This window comes from Rhamphochromis sp. 'chilingali' (assembly GCF_963969265.1).
Source record: "Rhamphochromis sp. 'chilingali' genome assembly, chromosome: 13".
Taxonomy (NCBI): domain Eukaryota; kingdom Metazoa; phylum Chordata; class Actinopteri; order Cichliformes; family Cichlidae; genus Rhamphochromis; species Rhamphochromis sp. 'chilingali'.
In genome coordinates this window covers 2213477-2226364 of record NC_137940.1, presented here as the reverse complement: position 1 = coordinate 2226364, position 12888 = coordinate 2213477, and positions in this window count along the sequence as shown.

The window sequence follows — 12888 nt, the reverse complement described above, 5'->3', positions numbered from 1 at the left end:
TATGGTTGTCTTTGATTATTTTTTCTTCTTTTTTGTTTCCAACGGTGGAAAAAGCTTCTCGTCATCATTGAGTCTTATACACTGTACACCGATTAGCACTGTAGCCTCGTACCCAACATTCGACCAAACCACTTATTTCTGAATAAATGTTGAGACGCTTTTGGGTTTTGTTTTTGATTTTGATTTTTTGTTCTTAAGAATGATTTAAATCAGAAAGACTGGATGACCTGCAAAGGTTGAAACTGGGTGTATTTAAAGGCATGTTTCCTGTCGTGCTGTTAATGTAGAAACTATTCATTTATTAACAGTAATATTTAAGTCCAACCTGACTGCATCAAACTAAATTGATCATCTGTGCCTCACCTTGCTACTGTTAGCATGTGACTCTGGAACAACCAGCCTTGTTGTTGGGGATTGGGATGTGACCTGTACAGAAACACAGTGACCTAAACTGCAACTTGTGACACAGAGCACGAATTATAGTTCAAGTTAAGGACGGAAACACTCGCACCGAGATGGACCCTGAATACAGATCAAACTAATGTGAATGTTGGACACGAACCTGACTGCAAAGCAACAGTGTGCACAACACACGGTGCTCTGTAGTTTGTGTTATTTGAATGTGAGCTGTTGCACACTGTTCAAAACCTGCAGGAAAACCAGCACAAATGATGTGCAAGTTTGCACATTTGTATCATTTAGTGTAAGCAGTTTCCACTGAATGTTTGGATGTGTGTGAGATCCTACTGCAGCTGTTGGGTCGACTTGATGTCTGTTTGGGGTCCAGCTGAAACAAAACATAACACAACTTTTCCGTTTGCATAACACGGCAGTACAAACCATGAACGTCTGCACAATCGCCACCAAATATGTGGAATCCTGGTGACAGGAGACCAGATCCATAAATACCGACGTGTCTCCATCCTTTGCATGCTCCATACGTTATACAGAGGTTGTGTTTTTTCAGGCGACCTCCATCAGCCCCCAACAGTCAAACAAGCTTAGTTTCCAATGAGCCGTTATTCCTGGAGAGCAGAGCGGGTAACTCAGTACGATGGGCAAAGTATAAACACACGAGTGGACGTCCCAGCAGCAGTCTGATGTGCCTGTTGGTGTTTGTGGTTCCTCGGCTGTTTTTGTAACAACTTGTGACTTAACCTGGAAATCACTGGTATTTTGCACAGCTGTCCTGACGTAGGTTTGACATACCAACACAAAGTGTTTATTTGAACTCCAAACCTTAAGTGACGCTAAATCTAAGAGTAGTTCTGTTGCCTGACCAAAATGTAACCGAAGAACCTTGAAAAGCTGAAGTGACTGCTGAGCATTCTGTTGGTGTTACAAGAAACGTCCCCACTGTTGTCTTTTGGACATGACGAGGTCATTTGTCAGTTCTAATTATGCTCCTGGAACAACATCAGGTATGTTTGTTATGGGGCTGAAACGGCACCAATACAGCAGAAGATGTAACGTGTTATTTTTAACAACATTAAGAGTCAGTTACTGGAACTGTTTGGTTTGGTTTTACCTTCAAGGTGAGCATCTTTCTCCAGTTACATCAAAAACACTTGGTGGGCCTTTTGTAGGAAGAATGTTCAACAAACTCAAGTTTCCTGTATGTTCATCGTGTGTGCACGAGCAGAGGAAGAGAGATCATCGATGCAGCCCGATATGCTTCGTGATGGCAACAGGTAAGGAACAGCCTCCATCGCACTCCTGTGGACCGAGGAGTAAGAACAAGTGTCAGGAGGAAAGAAGAGTTATTCGTGATGATCGGATGAAGCTAAATTCTACTTTTACATTTGATTTTAAATCAAATTATTCATCTGTAACCCAACAGGACAAAATATAAAAGGCATGAAGTGAAGATCCAATGTGGAGAAACACGTCAGACACATTATTGTGTAAAATGCTTAAAGACAGGACTTTGAGTCTGTGACCTTGAATCTTTACACCTGCATGTGCGATGTTGGTCCTTTCAAGCTGACGCATGAAAGGGGGAAACGTTCCCAGGAGAACTTTGATACTTCTGCCGTGTGGCTTGCGAGTCGTTCACATCCAAGTATTGAAGTGTGCGACCTATACTCTCACCTGCTCAGTCAGACCTGATATTTCTCATGCGGCGGTGGGCGGCCATCGTGTGGGACAGACGAAGACGAACAGCCCTGCCACCTCTCCTGCCTGTGGATTGTAACACTGGAGAATCAGTGGTACAATCCACAGGCAGGAAACGTGGCAGGAGCCAAGTTTGTCCCACCAGAAATTATTCTAAGACTAGCATGACCCCTGCACACTGCAAGCATGCAGACAAACATGACTGCTGGACAAGAACTTCATGTCCTGACTACTTAACTGATGCCCCCCCCCCCCCCCCCCCCCCCCCCACACACACACACACACACACAAAAGCAAACCAACAATAAAAGCACTGTTCAACTCTGCCGTTGCCCATATTTTTTTAAAGAGGAGAGGTGAGTGAAAGCGATGCTGCGGCGCTGCAGCAGAGGGTCTAGGACATAGGTGTCAAACTCTGGCCCGCAGACTAATTACATTTGGCCCGCGAAGCCACTCCAAATGACTATCAGAGCTGGCCTACTGGTATTATACAGCTAATGTATATATTGTCTAGTATTAAGCTTTGCTTGTTTCATATTCAGTTTTTCAGCAAAACGTTTTTGAGTCCATAAGAAAAGATTCATTCTTATATCTGGAGGAATAAATATATTTCAATAAATATTACTGTTAGCCCGCGACTTTGTTCCAGTTTTGAATTTTGGCCCACTGTGTGTTTGAGTTTGACACCCCTGGTCTAGGATCAGGAAATTCAGCAGGATTCCTTCTGAAGGGTGGATGTGGTGGATGTGCACCCCGAATTAGAAAAATATGGAGGAAGGATTTTGAAGATGCACTGAACCTAAAATTGAAACTTTGACCTGATGGTGGTGCTAGAGAAAAGGTTATGTCATCACCAAAAACCAGTAGGGTTCATCTACTTGTGGTCATTAATGTTGTCCATTGTCATTTGTGTATTCAGTGCACCTATACATGCATCCAACAGACCACTTTTCACACAGACAAGTAGGGCAGGGGAGCAGGCAGATCTTCCACCCTGTCTGAGGCTGGGTTTGGGATGCACCAATCCATCCATACATCAGGGGGTGGACATGTGTCTTTGTGCAGGTTCTGTGTCTGTGGGTGAGCCTGGATCTGGGGCTCATTGAGCTTTGGTTACTCTGGGACATTGTTATAAAGAGCGGAGAGGATCTCCTTCCCTGCCACTCCCCACTGGTCGTTGCTTCTGGTACTTATGTGGCTTCAGGGTACCTGACTAGGCCCACGTGGGCACGTGTGATTCATGGACACACGTTTAAGGCTTTGCAAGAGAGCAAGAGGGATGTCACATCTGTGCACACTCACACACATATTTATAAAAGAGAAAAGCAGCCGAGTCGTGAAGCTGAACTTAATCAATTGTGTGTAAATAATCACCATTTATTCAGGTTTGAATGTAGAGGTTTGTCAAAAACTGTCTGCTCAAAGTTCGTGTGCGTGCGGATGTAATTCCTTAAAAGCCAAATCACTGTAGAAACTTGTGGATCGTATCGTACGCACTCGTATCACTTTTGAGGCAAATTTCTCAGCTTAGCTTCTGAATGATCTTGTTAATAATTTCACATCCTCGTTAAGTTGGACTGTGGATCCTGCAGCTCCTGCAGCTCCTGTGACAATCAGAACAACCCCAGGTTTCTCTTCAGCTCTGTAGCCAGGCTGACAGTCAGAGCTCTGTCGGGCCAACCATCCCTCTAACCTTAACTAGTAACGACTTCATGAATAACATTTGAACCATTAGAGAAAAATGGCCAGTAATCATCCCACAGATGTAATATTATTCAATTCAATTCAATTTTATTTATATAGCGCCAAATCACAACATAAGTCGCCTCAAGGCGCTTCATAGATACAGAGAAAAACCCAACAATCATATGACCCCCTATGAGCAGCACTTTGGTGACAGTGGGAAGGAAAAACTCCCTTTTAACAGGAAGAAACCTCCGGCAGAACCAGGCTCAGGGAGGGGCGGGGCCATCTGCTGTGATTGGTTGGGGTGAGAAAAGGAAGACAGGATACAGAGAGACAGAGGTTAATAACAGATATGATTCAATGCAGAGAGGTCTGTTAACACATAGTGAGTGAAGAAGAAGCACCCAGTGCATCATGGGAATCCCCCAGCAGTCTACACCTATTGCAGCATAACTAAGGGAGGATTCAGGGTCACCTGGTCCAGCCCTAACTATATGCTTTAGCAAAAAGGAAAGTTTGAAGCCTAATCTTGAAAGTAGAGATAGTGTCTGTCTCCTGAATCCAAACTGGAAGCTGGTTCCACAGAAGAGGGGCCTGAAAACTGAAGGCTCTGCCTCCCATTCTACTTTTAAATACTCTAGGAACAACAAGTAGGCCTGCAGAGCGAGAGCGAAGTGCTCTAATAGGGTGATATGGTACTACAAGGTCATTAAGATAAGATGGGGCCTGATTATTTAAGACCTTGTATGTGAGGAGCAGGATTTTGAATTCTGGATTTAACAGGAAGCCAGAACAGGAGAAATATTATCTACAGCTGCTCTTAGCACCACTGATGTTAAGTCAGACTCTTTTTCTCCAGTCGATCTTTCTGAGTTAACTTCAATAATTACTTCCTCCAAACCATCAACGTGTCTTTTAGACCCCATTCCTACAAAACTGCTCAAAGTCCTGCCATTAATTATTTCTTCAGTCTCTAATAATCAGCTTCGTAGCACAACATTCATCCAAGCACCAGCTAACACTCACACACAGACTCTGATGGTCGGAGAGAAACTTGGCTCAGTATCTGGCCCAAGGACACAGACTGGGGGAGCCAGGGATCGAACCACCGACCTTCTGATCAGTGGATGACCTGCTCCACCTCCAGACCTACTGCCACTTCATACTGGAATTCATAAACTGGAAAAAAGATACCAGTATAGCTGGTTGAGGAAGTTCTTTGATGTCTGCTGAACGAGCAATTAAACAAGTAACGTGTTCATATTCAGCCGTGTGCACAGATGTGTTGATCTGTACATGTACAACACAATGCAACATGCAGGGAAACCGTTGTTGTTGTTGTTGGGTTTATGAGCACAGACAGAACAGAGAAAATTCATAAACTGAATCATTTTCAGCTTTGGATTTATTTTATTTTGTTATTAACTAAACTTCAGTATCTGTATCGCACACCGGACTACATGCAGGAACTGTAGGTGCAGGAAATGGTTAAACTCACTGCAGTATACTGAACATGCAGCGTGTTAGAGGCTGGGGTTAGGTGAACATGGTGTCATCATCCATGTGTGCTTACTGTAATAATTCATTTTGAAGTATTGATGTATATAAATGGTGTTTTTATTTTAAATTAAATTCATTACTTCAGTAATGTTTAAATGAATAAAATAATGTAAAAATGAATTTATTAATGCATATTTTATGGTGCTGTTCATTACTGAAGCACAAGCATCTTTGATGCACATGGCTCTTCTCCTCCATATCCTGCTGCCATGTGCACTTACAGACACTCGTGTTTGAACACAGTGTTAGTCATATGCAGCTTGGGTTCAGGTCAGGCAGGCTGTTCCACCCAATCACGCCCCTCCACATCTCACCGTTGTTGCCCACATGAGCGCTGAAGTCTCCCAGCAGGAGGCCTGAAACTGTCGTGTGCTGCATAAGCGGCAATGATGGTGAGGTCCCACTCCCCGACCTGAAGGTGCAGGGAACAAACCAGCGAGTCTTCTTCTGGCCTCTGACAGTGGACTCATCTCTGTGCTTGTCCTGCTAGACCTCAGTGCAGCGTTCGATACTGTCGACCATAATATCAGAATCAGAATCAGAATGGGTTTATTGCCAGATGTTGAGGTTTACAACATTAGGAAATTGCTGCGGTGCTTCAGTGCTTCAGTGCTTCATATCCTATTAGAGCGATTAGAACATGCTGTAGGTATTACAGGTACTGTGCTGCAGTGGTTTGTATCATATCTATCTAATAGACTCCAGTTTGTGCATGTAAATGGAGAGTCCTCTTCACACACTGAGGTTAATTATGGCTTGAAGGAAAAATTCCCTTTTAACAGGAAGAAGCGTCTGACAGAAGCAGGCTTTGGGAGAAGCAGCCATCTGCACCTCCTCCACCTCCTCCCTGCTCTCGTTGCTGTCCCAGGTGAGATCTGCGCTGTTGTCTGTGAACTTCATGATGTGATTTGTACTAAACTTTGCATCAGCACCCCTGAGGAGAACCAGTGCTTGGTAGAGACGTGGTAGGTGTGTTTTTAACCACGTGTTGCCCGTGAATCAAAACCAGTACAGGAGAAATCTGCTCTCTCTTTCTAGTCCCTGTCAGGACTCTTGCTGCAGCATTTTGGATCAGCTGAAGGCTTTTCAGGGAGTTTTTAGGACTTCCTGATAATAATGAATCACAGTCGTCCAGCCTGGAAGTAATAAATGCATGAACTAGTTTTTCAGCGTCACTCTGAGACAGGATATTTCTAACTTTAGAGATGTTGCGCAAAAAGAAATCAGTCCTACATATGATGATGGATGTCCAGGTGTGTGTATGACAGCGGTGTGCTAAGACTGTGACACACCAGCACTAACAGAACAACCTTTGATGTTCTGGGCCGTGGCGGTCACGTAGATGAAAGTGCATTTAGTGGATTCTTCGTGTTTGCTTTGCAAAGACAACGAGGAGCAAAAAACTGTGCAAAGCACAATTAAAAATACATTTTCTGAAAACAAAATGTAAACAGGAGCCAGGACCTGTGCACACACTTGGGAACCTCAGCGATAACTATGACCGTTCAGCCTCCACGTTCAGTGCATTACAGTGAGAGGTGCTGTAATCCATGGAACCATGAAGCCTGCTGTGCCAGGAAATCCTGAAGGATTATATTCAGTCATCGGTTTCAAACGTGTCAGCGAGCGTCCTGGTGATTGAGGTCCTTTGACATAACTCAGTGAACACGAGTACCTCACGACTCCTCCACAGAGACGTGAAACACTTAATGCCTGATTTATATTCTTGCTGCTGAGATATCAGGTTTAGGAGGCGATGACTTTTTCACAAGCAGCTTTGTCTAGTGTTGTTTTAATAAATAAAAAGGAGAGAAGACAAAGAGACGAGGCCAGTGTCAACATCACAGATGCAGCTATAAGAAATAATAATATGATAATTCTATAATAATTCTTAGACCTGCCCAGTGAAGTCATTGTACCGCCTCAGCTGACTTCTTTTGCTCATTTTGAAAGTTCAAGCTTCATTACTCGGTGCTTCTGCAGACGTCGGGGTAACCAGCGTGGCTGAGAAGGCCGCTGAGCAGATGCACGTGTGCAGACTGTGTGCAGCACATTTTTATGGAGAGAAATATGTGTCAGGATTGCAGCTGTGTATAATCCACAGGAGTAAACCCACATGGCAAAGGGCTGGGATTAAATCTGTGTGTACTTCCTCCCACTGAACTGAAGCAGAGCAGTTGAAGCTATATTGAAATGTATTAGCTTCATTTTCTAAACCATTTCTTTTCTTTGCTGAATGAACTTTGTTTACATGATTGAGATAAATTAACAAACAACAACATTTGGCAGCATATAAAACGATTTTACAAACGCACACATCCAAACCTGAACAAAGACTCGCAGTTTATTAAGCTCAGGAATCATAGGGAGCTTTCTGTGCACACAAACGTCTGAAACCGCAGGAACATTCGCCGTAAACACGCATGGACGAATCGCCTGATACGCACAGGTCACGCCGCGCGCCCACGTGGGGTTTGGGGACAAATTCGCACAGATCCACAAACGTGAGCTGCTTCCCAGTTCCACTGTAAAACTGGGACATCTGTGCTTCCACTGTGTACCTGTGTTTTCCCCCACAAATAAAACCAAAACAAAGATAGAAAGCGCGCTTCAGCAGTCACACGGTTTAAACCACCTGCTGCTACGTGCTGGACACAACAAGTACTGAGCATGGATCATCCTCTGGAGCATATCTGACCTAATCTCTGTATATTTTATTTAATCTGTGTAATGTGGAACAAACGTTAATCTTACTGTTCTGTAATAACTGCAGGCTCACATTAATAATCATGTTTTTGCAGGTTCTCATACATCTCACTGTGCGGCAGGCTGCGCTGTGTCTATGAGCTGTTCTGTTTATTACAGAAAAGAAAAAAAAGAAACGTACACACACACAGAAGTTCACGGGGGGCTCCTGTCGCCCACCCCTCTGGTAGCACCCCTGGATAGCAGTAACATGTAGCCCCATACGGCTCGTGGTGAAGAAACGTGGCTCGACACTGAGCTGTGTGGCGGCTCCACCACGAGGGGAACAACGTGTCACCGTTTGTGTGGATGTGACTCCCGCAGCTCCAGCTGGTTTGGACCAGGTCGCATCTGTGGTGCTTCCTGCTGCAGCCTAATGTTTGATCACGTTCAGCTTCATCACCATGTCTGTCATGATGTGGTCATGTGTTCAGTTAGTTATTTATGGACGCAGGTGATGCAAGTATATACTCCTTTGTTTGGAGGCACTGTACTTGTACTTGTTTATATTTTCTGTTACTGCTTTTCTTCCCATTCATATGGAAACACGTTTCATTGTACTACACTGGAAAACCTAATGTTGACATCATTAAGGAAGTAAGAAGCACAGCAGACATCAGCAGTTGGAACAGTCACGAGGACTTTTCTTTATTGTTTCTGAACAGACGAACAACATAGTACTCCAGCACAGGCGGGATCATGACACACACACAAAAACGCTTCATATTCAGGATGAAATCTTTTTAAATAAAATGTAAAACCAGTTAATCTTCCATCTTCACCTAACGACGTGTGACAGTAAATATTTCTCCATCACGGTAACATTACAGCCGCTCCTCACTTTGGTTTCTCTTGTGTTTAAATAACACATGAATTCAAAAGTCAGTCAGTGCAAATAATCCGTTTTATTATACAGTTAAAGCATAAAGGATTGCTGATAAGCCCCACCCCCAAGAACAGTATTTCCAGGAATCCCCCTTTCTGATAGGTCAAGGGATTCCTGGGAAAACTGGACCCCAGGAGAGAGGAGAAGAGGAAGGTACAGTTTGTTCTCAGCTTGTTTCCAATTTCGTTTGTTCTTGAAATGGGACAAAGCAGCATTGTTAGAACTGGAATAGTTATAAATTCAATTTAATAGTCCAGTCACCTAAAATCCACAGCCATGCCTGCAGCTGCCTCCTTTCACAGGATCCGGGATTTTTTCCTATTCCAGCAGCAGGTCTGTGGAGACCTGCTGCTGGGCTACGTGTCCTGGTGGTGGATATGTTTAAATTGGTATTTGCGCCCTCCGTCCCGAGCTACAGTGCTTCATCTCAGACTACCAACTGACCAGAGATGCAGCACTGCACCATGGGCCGCAGGGATGGAAGGAAACTGCAGAAACACAGAGGGAAGCAGTTTAGATATGAATGAAAAGAGAGGACCTCAGAACACATATAGACGAGTCACACTTTCACGGTGCGTGTGTGTGTGTGTGTGTGTGTGTGTGTGTGTGTGTGTGTGTGTGTGTGTGTGTGCGTGTGTGCGTGTGTGTGCGTCTGTGTGTGCATGCGTGTGCGTGTGTGTGTGTGAGAGTGTGTGAGAGTGTGTGTGAGAGTGTGTGTGTGCGTGTGTGTGTGTGAGAGTGTGTGAGAGTGTGTGTGAGAGTGTGTGTGTGTGTGTGCATGTGTGCGTGTGTGTGTCTCTCTGTGTGTGCATGCGTGTGCGTGTGTGCGTGTGTGTGTGTGTGTGCATGCGTGTGCGTGTGTGTGTGTGAGAGTGTGTGAGAGTGTGTGTGAGAGTGTGTGTGTGTGTGTGCGTGTGTGTGTGTGTGTGTGCATGTGTGTGTGCATGCGTGTGTGTGTGTGTGTGTGCATGCGTGTGTGTGTGTGTGTGTGTGCATGTGTGTGTGCATGCGTGTGCGTGTGTGTGTGTGTGTGGAGCGACTGACATGAAGTGCAGAGTTCAAACATTTCTGCAGGAATAATCGAGCCAGAGATGATTTGATTTGGTAGCTGTGCACCGGTGTCCCGTACTGGTTCAGCTTCTGTGTGCACGCAGTCACACACATCGTCTCAGGTTTTGGAGTTTTGTGCACCTGAAACACGTGAAAGACATCTGCAACATACACGAGTAGAAACAGAAGACGCCCTTTACAACGGCCGCCTCAGTAAGCGAGGAGTGGATTCTGCTGTGGCCTGGTCCTGGTCTGTGACACGGGAACATGCCGCTGCTGTTTGGGCCAGTCTCAGAAAGCTGTTCATCTCTCCCACAGTTTGGATGAGAGCTAAAACTCTGCCGAAGGCTCGGGATGGACCGGCACGTTACTCCGGATCCATCTGAGAGAACTACTAAGCAGTGATTATTCATAGAATTCCTTTTTCCGAGCTGTTCATCCATCAAAGGAAGGTGCAGCAGACTGAGACACTTAAGGCAATGGGAGAAGCAGAGGCCGGGTGTTTTCCACAAATGTTCTGACTCTGCTCAGCTGGAAACTCCCAGTCTGACCATATAAGGCAAGTCTCTTATTTTGAGGATCATGGAAAATGGGATCACTGCTTTGGATAAACATTCCCTCTTCCAGTCTGCGATCGCTCCCACTGATAGTATGTGACCCCCCCACCCCCCAACCTTCACCCGCACCTCCTCCTTCGGCAGCAACATTCCCTTTTCTAGTCACACCAGTAAAAGACTCACTTAAAAGGCAGCAGAGAGAGGAGGTCTTTATCTCACTCAGTCCTGCTCCGTGTGCGTTTGGCTCAGCACGACCATATTAAGAAGAAAACCCAGCTGTTTGCCTTTCTCACACACAGTGGCTGGCTGTGTGTGAGAAAGGCCACAGTCCCACAGTGGCTCATATCTGAAGAGACGTTCTCCACAAATGGATTCACATCAAAACAACGTTGCAAAGACATTTTGGTGCACTTTGCATTTAAATGACAGAAATAAAGTTTCTCCTGATAAACTGAACATTTGTGGGGAGCAGCGGTGGTTTTTGCCATTTATCAGATGCTTCTGCAGTTTGCTGTTGCTAAAAAAAAGCCCAATAATCTCTGAATATAAGAGCATGATGAATAACATCTTTACATCAGCGACCCAGTCTGAACTAATCATTACATGTTAATAAAGCTCGTCTGTAATCAGTGACGTTTAGCTGCTGGGAATCTGTGTGTGTTTAGACAGAGTGTGATAACAGTCAGAGCCGTGTCTTATGCTAAGACAAACATTGCCAAATATGGTCTTCTTTCTCTTCCCCCTGGCTCCCTAAATCACACACAGGAAGCCCCTCTCCCCATCTGTCACATCCTTACTCGAGTGCCCCCCCCTCTCTCACTGACAGGTGACACCTATGTTTGTGGAATTCATCTTTTTTCAAATAAAAGCTGCAGGACAGCCTCGTGTAGCCAATGAAATGGTAAACAAAGTCACACAGTGTGCAAAAGCAGCAGGAGCCATAAAAGAAGCTTAAATCATCATTACTACCAAAAATGGTCATGTGCATGTGAGCACCGAGGCGAGCTGGGTCCTGATCAGCTGACAGTGTGGCCTCTAATTAGGGAAGAATCAGGGAAAGCAAACATACGAAGGAGTCGTGGTTTCTTCAGCCTCCCACCCTGAGAACAGGAACCTGAACGAGAAGAAACAACCACCTAAACCACTTTGGACAAATATCAGCTAAAAACATGGCAGGACGTTAAACACTGTAAATATCTACAAGTATTTAATCTAAACGTTTGTGTGGGCTCTGCAGAGTTACATGACCCCATCTGACTTTTGTGTGCAGGCAGGAAAAGACGTTACAGCAGCCGACGCAGCGTCAGCACCACAGACACCTGAGGCGAACACGCGGCCGCTCGAGCGGCTTTTTACACATTAGGATCAAAAGACTCAAAGTGTGACATTTGTGTGAAGACGAATGAAGAGCGAAAAGTATAAAAAGCACAAAGTGCTGCCTCACGAAACGTCTGATAATTATGGGATGTATTACTGCGCGGCAAACGGGTAACAAACGCAGAGAAGCATCGAAAATCTGTGTGAACAGACTCTGGCTTCCCACTTCACAGACCCACTCCCACACCACCAGCATCACCACGAACCCCCTCGCCTTCCATGTGAAAATTGTCCTGGGAATCGCTGCTCTTTGGTCCCACAGGGAGCGTCTGAGTGTGTACAGGGGGTTATGTGAATGTCCTCCTAACTACCCTTAAGAATTTTGACTCCTTGGGAAATAAATACAGCATTTCCTCCCTCTCTCTCTGCCTGCACACTTTCTCACGTCCGTCACGGACCTCACAGGGGCGGCAGCAGCACGGGCTCATGGTGTCAGCGCGCCCACCGTGCTGCTGCTGTGACCCTGCCTTACAAAGAAAACCAAACTGGTAACCTGCAATGGATAAAGTCAGTCTGCAGCTGTCAGTGTGATTACGCAGATGAAAGCTCTCCTGTATTACGGCCCAACACTCAGAGAGAGAACAAGGTAACTGAGTGAAAGTAAGCAGTGCTTCATTAAATGCATGAATCTTTATCAGATGGATTTAATGAAACGTGTTGTTCTCGTTTGCACTTCTCCATAAACTTTATTAACAGCTAAACTGGGAATATATGGGGAATGCTCTTACCCAGGCTGTTGCTTCCACATATTCTCCTCTTCCATCTTTTCTCACTTACCACAACAAAGCAGTGTCCTGAGGAAAAAAGCAGAAATTAAGTGCTTTGCATTCATGAGTATTTTGTTCCTGTGAGCTTTTCTTTCATCACACTGCTTTATACACCGACGCTTTCACGGGGATCACGAGCTTCAAT